This window comes from Myxocyprinus asiaticus, chromosome 46, assembly GCF_019703515.2.
Source record: "Myxocyprinus asiaticus isolate MX2 ecotype Aquarium Trade chromosome 46, UBuf_Myxa_2, whole genome shotgun sequence".
Taxonomy (NCBI): domain Eukaryota; kingdom Metazoa; phylum Chordata; class Actinopteri; order Cypriniformes; family Catostomidae; genus Myxocyprinus; species Myxocyprinus asiaticus.
Window position 1 is genome coordinate 18,138,900 of NC_059389.1, and position 12,870 is coordinate 18,151,769.

The following is a 12,870-nucleotide window of genomic DNA, read 5'->3' on the forward strand; positions in this document are numbered from 1 at the left end:
TCCAGGTGCTACACTGAAATCAAATATGCATTTTAAGCTGGGAACAGACATAAAATTCTTTGCGATATTACTTACACTGGAGAGTATTTATCCACAACGGTCATTTCATCTTCTATCTCCCTTCTCCACCATGTAAAACATTGTTTTTAATACAAAGGTGTCTGGTAGCATCTTGCCAAACAGTACATGCAAGACATTTGCATTTCGCTTAACAGAAGATGCATCCTCATCAATGACAGCAAACTCCTTTTGGAGCCAAATAAAAAGTGCAGAGAAAAATATTTGTTCATTAGACAAATGCACAAACACGATTTTTCTCATCTGTACTTAAATTTTGCAGCCACACAAAGATACTCTGTTACTCTTCAGATATGAAGTGTATCCCTGCTATCACTAAAAAGCGCTAAACAAATAAAAATGATGATTTTAAAGTATATGTCCTGTAAAAACATTATTGTGCTTTTAGTTGGCTAGTGAATGTGTTATAATATAGAAATCCACTCACCCCTTACACAGATCTGTGACAGGCTCTTTGCAGTTTCTTCAGACTGTGCCCAAATTTCTCCTTAGACCTCACCTCCTCAAGTATCAGAGGTACACGCTCTGCTCTGAAGAGGGATTGGGGGAAGTATGCCAACACAAACAGAGAAACATAAACATGATCAAGCATAGCAGGCAAGAAATGTGATAATAGCTACTGTGGCTGAGTAAGCAATTTAAGTGTAATAAATTAACATTGTTTTTATACTTTGGGCATTCGGGATTAAAGCTGGCATCTTTCCGACTGTAATCACGCACATTTGAGATTATATTATTGCTTGTGAAGTGAAAACAATCATAGATGATACACACTCGTTGTAGAACGTCTCAAAGCAGCAGCTTTCTGGTGTGGTGAGCGGCGTTGAGCGGATTTCTCCGCGCCAGTGGACACTACCGTTAGCAAGATGCTGAATACGTGGCGCAAGGAGGCATTTCGAAAAAAACAACAAAAAAAACAAACAAACAAACAAAAAAAAAACTTTTTAATAAAAATAAAAACACGAGGAAAAAAAAATGTCTTGAGCTGTAGTAACCGTGGTATAAGCGGAATTATTGTCATGAACGTCGTATTATTGAAAATGTTTGCTAACCTGAGGTGTAACGGCCGCAACGCAATTACCACTATGCGGTGTTCAATAATTCTCAATAATTCGACGGCCATAAATTGGTCATTCACTTGTCCGAGTAAGTTACTTGTTACTTTTTATTTTATTTTATTTTTATTTTTTTTATTTTTTTTTATTTTTGCAGTTGTGTTTTCTAAAATTTGCAGTAAAAATGGCTGTTAACAAAATGCATTAAAATTCTAATAAATCCCGAGAAAGTACCCTGTTTATTTAATACTGTATGTGGGTCGTTGACATATAACACAACTGTGAACATTTATCAAGATTGAAGATTTATCAACATACGAAAATGAATCAACAACCCCTCTCTATGTCCTCTCTAGAAACATGTCTTACATCCTTGAAAAAACATTTGGCATGCAAGATATCAAATGTCAGATGGAACAACCCCAAAAATAAATAAATAAAATAAAATAAAAAAATCATAATATTCATGACTCGTTCATAAAAATTTATAGTATTTGTTAAAATTCCTTTTAACAATTAAAATTAACAATTAAAATTACTTTTACCTCAAAAACATATATATGTTTAAATAATAAAATCTGTAAGGAAAATATGATACTACTTTTTACTTGATGGTTGTTTGAACTGACATTTTAGTTATTAAATAAAAAATGTGGATGTGTTCAACATTTTTGGTATGTTCAAAACCACATGAAATCAATATAAATATAGTAAAGTATTACAGTTCTAAGATTAAAAAAATAAAACAATAAATTTAGATTATGTAGATTTTCCATTTTCATTATGGTGAATCTTATTTTTGACTGACCCATGTATTTTAAAGACATATAATATGGGGGAGGTCACGTGACGCCATGCAAGAAGCAGACGTGTGAGCGACGAGCTCTGCGCACTTTGCTAAATTTTTAATAATTTTCATGTTATAATCTGGTGAAATTTGATACACCCAGTTACACATTTGCTCTTTGAGGCAAAACATGGCAAAGAAGTCAAAATCCTCGGGCTCTGGAGACATTAAAAGACACTTACGTGTTCAGGATGAAAGCCCCAACAGGCCTATAGACCGGGGACTCGATTTGGATGGCATGGCGGGAGAGGTGATCCAGCATCAGTTGTCCAACATGTCGGTGATGTTAACAAAGGTTCTTGCTGACTTGGAGGATCTCGCTGTAATACGTCGATCGATTACGGCGACGGAAATAAAATTCTCTGAGTTAGTTACAAGAGTGACTGATGTTGAGAGATGAATCGATTGTCTGGAATCTTCAGAGAGGGAATTAACCGCTAATCCACCCGTGACCAAAGTTGATTCGGAACATCTCCTTGAAAAGCTTGAAGATCTTGAGAATAGAAGCCACAGGAATAATGTTCAAATTGTTGGAATTCATGAGCATGAGGAGGGCAGAGATATGGTGAAATTCCTAGACGAGCTTTTCCCGAGTCTGCTCGACATAACAGGCCACAAGCTGGAAATCGAGCGAGCTCACAGAGTCCCAGCTCACAGATTTGCTGAGGGAGATAGGCCCCGATCGATTCTGGCCAGATTTCTGAGATCATCCGTTAAAGATCTTGTGTTGCGCCAGGCGAGGAGCAAAGGGAAGCTTTCTTGGAAGAACCATAATATTTTCATGTTCCCGGATTTTGACAAGTTCGACGAGAGAGAAATGCGATCATTTCAAGGAATGTAAGAGACTCTTACATCAGCAAAAGATCACTTTTGCTCTGATGTTTCCGGCTAAACTGAGAATAGAAACGAAGTATTTACATGTCCCAATCAGGCAATGTCTTTTATTGAATCAATGGGTGAGTAAACCATTGGGTGTTTCTCATGTGAGTGGGTCAACTCGCTGTACTTACTCTGGCTTTTGAGGAAGCTGGGTGTCATTTTGGTTTCTTTTTGCTTTTTGCGTTGGCTCCGCCGAGCGGCTGGAGTTTGTTTTGTGAATAACACTTTTCCTTAAAGAAACTTTTGCATTGATGAAAGATTACTTTTGCATTTAATTTCCCGGCCAGTTTGAGAGTGGACACTACGGATGACCGCAAAATATCTACATGCTCACACAAAGGATGTCTTTTATAAAGTTGAAGGATTGTGTAAGTCATGGTATATACTTTGGAGGCCTCTGAGTGAATTGACTCGACCATCCGGGGGACCGGGATACCGGTTTTGTTTCTTTTTGTATCGGTTCCGCCTAGTGGCTGGAGCTTGTTCTATTGAATAACACTCCTTTGGAACAGCTGTGGATTAATCTGTTCATTCTTCATGCTTATTCCTCCTGCTGGCTGGAGTTTGTTTTGTTGAGTATTTTTACGGAACATTGGAATGATTACGTCATCCGCTGAACTCATAACAGCTGGCTCACTGAACATTCGTTTGTCTGTCCGAGGAATCTGAACGGTTTTATATCAGCTGGAATTTGTTTTGTGGAAGATCACACCTTTGAGAAAGTTCTGTGAATGAATCTACACGTTCTTTGTGTTCATTCTTCCTATTGGCTGGGTTTATTTTACGAAGTATTTTCTGTTATGTATTTTTGCCTCACAAATTTGTGAGGCAAAATTGAGCAATCCGATGGCAAATTTGTCGTGGGGGCTCGTGGGCATTCATTGACCTTTTGAGTTTAGAAGGATTGTCGCTGGTTGGCGCTTTAATGCCCGGGGTTAATGCGCATGTTTTTCTTTTTTCTGTTTGTTTTGTTCGGGGGGAAGTTCAGGGTTTGATTGTTTCACTAATGGGGAATGTGGTCTGTATAATTTTGTTTTTGACACACAATTTATTTTTTCTACTATATCAAAATGTCAAATATTAATATGAGTGTACTATCTCTCTCCACATGGAATGTAAATGGGTTGGGGCACCCCATAAAAAGAAGGAAGGTTATTTCTTTTCTTAAATGTAAGAAATATGATATAGTGTTTCTTCAAGAAACACATCTCTCCCCACAGGAAGCTGAAAAATTTGGGAAGATATGGGGTGGACATGTTTTTTTTAGTGCTGGCTCAAGTAAGAGCAAGGGAGTCATCATATTGATTAATAAACATCTACAATTCAAATGTCTCAAACAGACTAAAGATAAATTAGGGAGAGTCATTATTGTTTTAGCTGAAATTCAAGGGCAAAGATTGATTTTGGCTAATATTTACGCACCTAAGGCTGATGATCAGGGCTTTTTTATAGATCTTGAAGGGATGCTGCAAACCACTGGCACCCCTCATGATATAATATTGGGAGGAGACTTTAATCTTTTGATGGACTCAGTCCTTGATCACAGTGAAGCAAAAGTGTGTAAACCCCCATAGAGCAACATTGACACTTCACAGGATGTGTAAAAATCTTGGTCTTACGGATATTTGGAGACTTTTGAACCCATCTGGTAGGGACTATACATTTTTTTCATCAGTCCATAAGATTTATTCTAGAATAGATTTTTTTTTTTTGTTATCCAAATCCCTCATTTCATCTGTTGTTGTTTGCTCAATTGGAAATATCTTAGTCTCAGATCACGCCCTGGTGAGTTTAGAGGTGTTGCCATATACAGAGAAAAGAAATCATATAATTGGCACCTTAATGTGTCCCTTTTGCAGAATCCTGATTTCCAACAAATGTTAAAGACTGAAATCAGTGTTTATATGGAGACCAACTGGTCCTCAGTATCCTCCGTAGGCGTGGCTTAGGAGGTACTTAAGGCGGTTCTTAGGGGTCGGATCATACAGTATGCCTCATTCACCAAAAAATCCAAAGCACGAGAACTTGTGGAGTTGGAAGGAAATATTAAAAATGCAGAGGCAGAGCTGAAGCGCCATTTGTCATCTGATGGCCTCAGAGAACTGACCCAATTGGAATACAGATATACTATTTTGTCGCGGAAAGTGGAGTTTTGGCTATTCAGGGCAAGACAGTCATACTTTCAGGGGACAAAGCAGGAAAACTTTTGGCTAGATATATAAAGCAGAGAGAGTATTTTTCTACCATTCCCTCAGTGAAATCTCCTGGTGGTAAAATATTTATCTCGGCCATTGATATTAATAATGCTTTTAAAGAATTCTACTCCGATCTCTATAGTTCCACGTCTTCGTCTACTGATGAAGGTATTAGAAACTTTGTAGAACCATTAGATCTCTCTAAACTGACGACTGAGCAAAAAAATTCTCTTGATTCTGAGATAACCTTGGAGGAGCTTGGCGAGTTTATTAAGGCCTTACCTACAGGCAAGGCTCTGGGGCCTGACGGCTTTGCCGCTGAGTTTTTCAAATCTTATGCTACAGAACTGTTTATACTGAATCATTAAAGAATGGAAAGCACCCGCCAACCATGACACAAGCCCGGATCAGTCAGATTCTTAAAAAGGACAAAGATCCATGTGAGTGTAAAAGTTACCGTCCAATTTCTCTGATCCAGTTCTCTGATGTTATGACATCTCTTATACATATAGATCAGGTGGTGTTTATTCGAGGCCGTAGCTCTTCTGATAACATTAGGCATCTCATCAATATCATGTGGTCAGTAGCAAATGAACAATCTCCGGTCGCTGCCATCTCACTTGACGCAGAAAATGCATTGATATGGTTTGATTTTGGAAATGTATGGGTTCGGGAGTACTTTTATTGGTTGGATTAAGCTACTTTATAGACACCCTGTAGTGGCGGTACAAACAAATGGACTAATTTCAGATTATTTTACTCTGGATAGGTAAAATAATCCCCATTATTGTTCTGTCTTGCCCTGGAACCATTAGCAGCCGTGATAAAAAAGGAGGATGATTTTCCAGGGGTGATTGTGGGAGGTATGGTGCATAAGCTTTTGCTTTATGCAGATGATATTTTATTATTCATCTCTGACCCTACTAGATCTATGCCTTGCCTCCACAGGATTATTAATTCCTTTTCCAAGTTCTCAGGATACAAAGTCAATTGGTCTAAATCCGAAGCTTTGGCTTTGACAGCGTACTGCCCAATAACGGCTTTTCAGTCGGGTGCCTTCCAGTGGCCCAAACAGGGAATTAAGTATTTGGGAATTTTATTCCCAGCAAATTTGTCTGATTTAGTTAGAGTTAATTTTGACCCCTTAATAAAAATGTTTTCGAATGATGTGGACAGGTGGGCTTCATTACATTTATCGATGATTGGGAAGGTTAATGTTATTAAAATGAATTGTATTCCAAAATTCAACTACCTACTACAATCTCTCCCTGTAGATGTCCCCCTCTCATATTGTAAGCAATTTGATAGTATAGTGAAGTCCTTCATTTGGAATGGAAAGTGTCCCAGGTTACATTGCAACAGGTTACATACGCCGATTGACAAAGGTGGGCTAGGCCTACCCAAGATTTTTTTTTTATTATTATGTGTTCGGTCTCAGACATTTAGGAGGCCCTCCCTGCTTTGGAATTGAACAGAAAGTTATTGTCCCTATTTTACTATTACAAAGCCTTCCTATTAAACTAATTGAAGAAGTTAAGTCGCACCCCATTATCTCGCATCTGCATGCGCTATGGACAAGTGTCCAGAGTGTTTAATTCAGACATTTATTTAAATGTTGCCTCAAGCATATGGCTAAACCCAAAATTGCGTATTGGTGAGTCCCCTTTCTGTTGGTCGGAGTGGATTGAGAGGGGTGTTAATACACTCGGTGACCTATATGAGAGTGGTGGGTTGAGATCGTTTGAAAATTTGGTCCAACATTTCAGGATTCCTAGATCTCAGTTCTTCAAGTACTTACAGCTGCGCCACCTGCTTTGTACTATATTTGGGAGTAGCATACACCCCACTAAAAGGGCAGATACTCTAGAAGTGGTGATTACTGCTTTTGGAAATGGTCAGGAGGCATCAGTTTATTACTCCCTGTTAATTCAGAGTCTGGGGGATGGAGCTTCAACTTCTCTCAAGAGATTATGGGAGAGAGATTTAAATTTGGTATTGGAGGAGGGAGAGTGGGCTAAGATTCTAAAAAACGTCAAGTCTACATCTAGAGATTCGAGGGTGTGTCTGATGCAATTTAATATTTTGAATCGATTATATTGGACCCCCTCTAGATTGTATAGACTTGGTCTTAAAGACACACCCACCTGCTGGCGATGCCAATCAGAAGACGGGGACACATCCCATGTTTTTTGGGGATGTGTTAAAATACAGGAATTTTGGTTAAAGATTCAGGGATTTATGTGTGATGTGTTGGACACAAGGTTTTCATTTTGCCCCAGACTCTGCATTTTGGGTGGTGGGGAAGTCGTACATTTTAGGGATAGCCACTTGAGAGGTTAGGTCCTGGCCGGAGTTATGGTGGCCAGGCGAATAATACTCAGGGGGTGGAAGACGGCTGGGGCACCCTCGTTTTGGGAGTGGTGTGGGGAGATGAGCGAGGTTGCGGTATTTGAGGAGGCAATCTTCAGAAGGTTAGGAAAGTGGGATTTGTTTAATAGGAAGTGGGGTGGATATTTAGATTTTTTGGAGGGTTATCGGGGAGGGGCAGTGGAGAGGGTTTTTGTTTTTGATTTTTAATTTTTAGTTTGATGTGTATGTGCACTCTTGCTTTTTGAAAGTATTTTTTTTTTAGTTTGTCTCTAATTTTTTGCTATAATTGTAAAAGACCACTGTAATGCGTGTTTCTGTCGGGTGGGGGGGATGTTCGGGGGGAAGGGTTTAATTTATATATCTGATTCCGTATTTTATGTTGTGTCTATTGGTTTTTTTATGAATGGAATCAATAAAAATGTTAATAACAAAAGACATATAATATGCTTTCATTTTATGTGTATTGTTAATATTATAGTGTTTATATTACCGTTTTATTTTTATGTTTGTATATTATTACATATCAAAATTGACTGATTCTCATGTCAGAAATACCTGTATAGGTTAGAAAGAGCTTCAGAGAGATGGAGATGAGAGATGTAACAGGTGTTTAAACATTTCTTTTCATCCTGCAGCAGGTAGAATTACATAAAACATTTTTGCTATTTCTGCAATTCTTGTCAAAGGTGTTGTATTATGTATTATGACGGAGCACCACAATATGAAAGGCTGCAAACCTGGGCGCTTGCAACGTTGACAGCTTTGTTCTTTATAAACAGGTGCAATAGTTTTATCGCATCGCTCTCTTAACACAGGCGCGGTACAATGACATTCACATGTTGAAAAAAATGTGTCCACTTCGCGCGCTCACACCAAATTCAACAAGCGCTGCTGCACGAGAGAGGGAGAAGGATGTGTAAAAGCTGATTTCCTGTATTCGTGCATTCTGGAATTAATACAAAGACAATACTCAGAATCCCACACAGAATTTCAGGCTCTGTAGATTATTTTCAACAGCAGGATTTAAAAAAAAAAGTGATACAGGCATATGCTAAATCACAAATAAACCCGGTATTTTTTTCATTATTAAGGTTTCAGTCAGGCAACTTTCACTTTGACTTGCAAAAATCCACTTGTCCCGGACAAGCATTAATGTCGAGCCCTGGGAAAACAATATGTTTTATTTTGGCGTGGCAAACAAACCGGTCGGACTGAATTTCGGTGCCATCCCAGACTGAACACGGTACCCTGCCTGGCCCCCCATGTAAAAAAGCTGGCACCGTCCCTGCCCTTGAACAACTGCCTAAAGATGAACGTTACTGCCTACTACAAGAACATCAAATATTGGACAAATACACGAAATACCAGCAAATTTTAACAACACAAATTTAAACGTACCACTGAATTTCTGTGCTTCTTCAGTGACTTGTATTTCAGCTTCTTTTAACTTGAGGAAAAGTTCCTCCATCGACAGTCAGAGATCCATCGTATCCTGAGTGCGAGCGCCGTCCCATCCCAAACTTCCCGCACACAGCACACGCGGCGATGCAATCCCATTGGACGAATCTGAATAAAGCCCTACAAATTACCTGTTGCAGCTCCTCAGTTGTTCTTGTTTAGAACAGTTTGGATACAGTAGTAGGCTATATAAAAAGGTATGCTCCTCACTGAAGATAAACTGAAGTTTAATGATTTTATTTTAAACAGCTCTTGTTTATTTTATATGGTTTAAAATAGCATTTTTTTCTGAACCTGTTTGTGATTTAATTTCATGTATTTGTTTTATATAAAAAGTCATCATTTTGATGCTCTAAATATAAACACTAAAATCCACAAACACAGTCAGACATGGATTGAGTGTTTTTTTCACCTCTTGTAGATGCCACAGACCAGTGAACATGAACTATTTTACTGTACAACAACCAGTATGTTATTGCTGGGTTATTTTCAGTTGTGTTCATTGAATTGTTGAGATCAAGTTCGGGAGAATGCACAAAGTGAATTTCATGCACTTGCAGGGTTTGGAAGCCTTGAACCGCCCCATCCCCCAGGCAAATAATTTGGTCACACTATTTTGTACCTCTATTTGGGGAAATGTTACCGACATGGACCCTTTGTTGGTTGAAAATGTATTTGTAACTTATCTATCCCTAAAGGATGCATATTAGTACCTTAAGGTGTAACTTTGACCCATTGAGGGTGCAACCACATAAACTGTACCCTATGTGATCACAAACATACCCTGACCTACCCTTTTTTCTGACAGTATATGTTCACTTTTTCTACCTTACCTGGTAACGTATCCTTGTGGCTGTGTTTTGTGTGTCTGTATCAATTGCAGGTTAGTGAGAGTCAGAAAGGTGTGAGTCCATTTTGCAGTTAGTGTCAGTGACTGTGTCGTCTGTTGTTTGTGTGACCTTTCTCTCCAGTCTAAACTAGAGATGTTTTCTGTTTATCCTGTATGTTCTTCCATCTGGAGTCTGTATGATAAACGATCTTGGTTATTCATGCCTTCTAATGATCACTGCAGTTTGCCATTTATGTCCTCGTTGAACTCTCCCTTTCTCCTATGTGTACATCTGGAAGAGATCTTGTTTGTCTGTCGAAGTAGGCTTTTTGTTTGGCTTGTCTATCTTTTAAGTTGTCCTGGATCTGCTTTTGGGTGCCAATAAGGTGCTGGAGGTAGGTAGCTTGGATTTCAGCCAATGACCCATTAGAAGCTATGCTGGTGAGTATACAATACCTTCCAGTGTTGTGTTCTGGTATTTCAACAAAGTAATATAGGGGTCACTTTCACCACTTTGAGCTTTGTCTAGCAGGTTCTTGATGGTTTGAACTGCTTGTTCAGCTTGGCCATTCGATTGAGTATGTCTTGGGATTTATGTAATGCATTTGAATTCCCATGCTTTTTGAGAATAGAATTTAGAGTAATAGTCAACAGATAGTAGGTACTCTGGACCATTGTAGTGGAATAGATGTGTGCCCATCTTTGACCACGGTCTTCATGGTAGTGGATGTGATATTAATGTTTCTTTTGGATTGCTGTTCTTGCGTATATTGCACACTGCACATTGTGATACAAATTCTTTGATTTGGGGTGACATGCCTGCCTGGTCAATATAGAACATCTCTAGCTCTTTCTTTGTATTTTACAACTCCAGTGTGTAATTCATGAATTTTCATTAGCGTTTTGTGTCTCAACTGGTTTGGAACAATGAGTTTTGCGGATTTGAAAAGTAGTCCTGATACGAAGCTAATCTCTTCTCTCTTATTAAATGTCCAATATGCTTGAATGTCCTTTTGGACAGCACCTCTTTCATTAGACCATCCAAAGTGATGTCATGTTGCACAGTAGTTGCATTTCCAGATCAGCAGCTGTTGCATTGCGGAAGATGGTCAGATTTTCATCAGATGCAGGCAGATGAGTTGTTATCCAGCTTATTTTTAACTCCTTACCCAGTAAGTCTTTAGTATGCTCATTCAGGTATGTGCAACTCAGCAATATGCATCTCTTTGTATCCTACTTTTAGGCTGTATCTTTGAAGTCTGAGAAGCATTCGCTGTAACCTGGGTGTAGCTTTGGGCATCTTATATAATTTTGTTTTCATCCGTGGACAATGGCAAGTAATTGTTTTTCAATTTGTGCGTAGCTTTTTTGTTGTTTTTCCTCCCAGTGACATTGAACTTCCTCCTTCCTATTAGCTTTCGAAGAGGACTTCAGATAAATTTGGAATGAATTTTGATAGGTATTGTACCATACCAATGAATCTCATGAGGGCTTGATTGTTTTTAGGCGGTGTCATTTGAACTACTGCTCTCACTTTTTTTTCATCATCTATCTTGAGACTTGAGACTTATTAAATGATGTGTCCAAGATATTTTAATTTTGTTGTTTTTATCTGGCACTTTAGCTTTAGATTTCATTCTCTTGCTCTTTCTAGCAGCTTGATTCTCTGGTCATGTGTCTGTCCCCATACTAGGATACCATCTATGATGTTGACTACACCTTCCAAACCATCAAACATCTGTGCGACTGCACGCTGGAAGACTTTGCTTGCTGACAATACACCAAAGAAGAAACCTTCACCTCCTGATAGGGGTGTTGAATGTTTAAGTTTCAAGTTTTCGCCTAGTTTTATTTGCCAAAATCTTCGGATGACATCAAGAACAGAGAATATCTTTGTAATTTGGCATGCTGGATACTACTTCTTCCACTGTCTGTTGAGGGTAATATTCACGTTTTATTACATTATTAAATCCTGTGGATCCATGCATATTCAGATCTTTTTTGTTTGGTTTCACTACTGTGACCATACTGTTGACCCTGTCTGTCGGTTCTGTTTGCTTTGCAATTACACCCATGTTTTTTTAATCTTATGTAACTCTTCAACTATTTTGTCTTTAAGCATTACAGGAACCTTTTTAGGTGGATGTATCACTGGTGGAACACTGGGGTCTATTTTGATGTGATGTTCAACTGCCAAACATCCAAGACAGGTCAAAGTCTCTCAAGTCATCTTCAGTTTTGATATCGTAGATTCTTTTCACTGTGCCTTTTTTCACAGGTTGTGTGCCCAAGTATTGTTGGTACGTTTCTGTCAACAACTTGAAATTGAATGATGCGCTTTTGGTTTCTCTATGTGAAGGTAAGGTGAACTTGTCCAATTGGGGACATCTTGTGGCCAGAATATGTAATTAAATGGCAAGTGGATTGTTTTGAGTTTTCTTCGAGTTCCAAATGACTTGAAAACATTTCACATTATTTGCTGCAACGGTGTCTAATTGGATATAACGTTCTTGTTGTTTATTTGTTAGATTTCAGTCCATTTGTTCATTTCACTTTGTGTTTCAGAGGTGACAGTGAGCAAATTTTTAACTGTCTGTGTTGTTTGCAATTCAATTGTTCCAACAAAGAAATTATCTCATTCTTCACATTGTTCACTTTGTTTTATTGCATTTATTTTCTTTGTTTGGACTTGCGGTTTACACATTTTTTAGCAAAATGGTTTCTTTTGTTGCATGAGTTACACGTTTGACCATAAGCTGGACATTTTCTGTATTTGTGTTGGTAACCAAATCTAGAACATTTCACCTTTGCTTTTTGGTGGCTTTCCATTACATTTAGTCTACTTTTCTGTTCACATTGTGCTGTTCTGCTTTTGACGCTTTTCTTTGTGTTTCTGAAACTGCCTATCTTGTGCACATCTACTTCGTCGACTAGTACTCCCAATTGGTTGGATGTAATTTCGTTAGCATGACATGTGTCTGTTGCTTTTGTTAAAATAAGCTCTGCTTCACATAACAGTCTTGCATGAACATGTTCATCTCTTATCCTGCATACAGTTCTGTCCCTGATGAATGGATCACTTAAATTGCTAATTGCATAGTCTTTTGCCTTATGTTTAAGATCTGTGACATACGAGTCAATTAATTCTTCCGGGCCTTG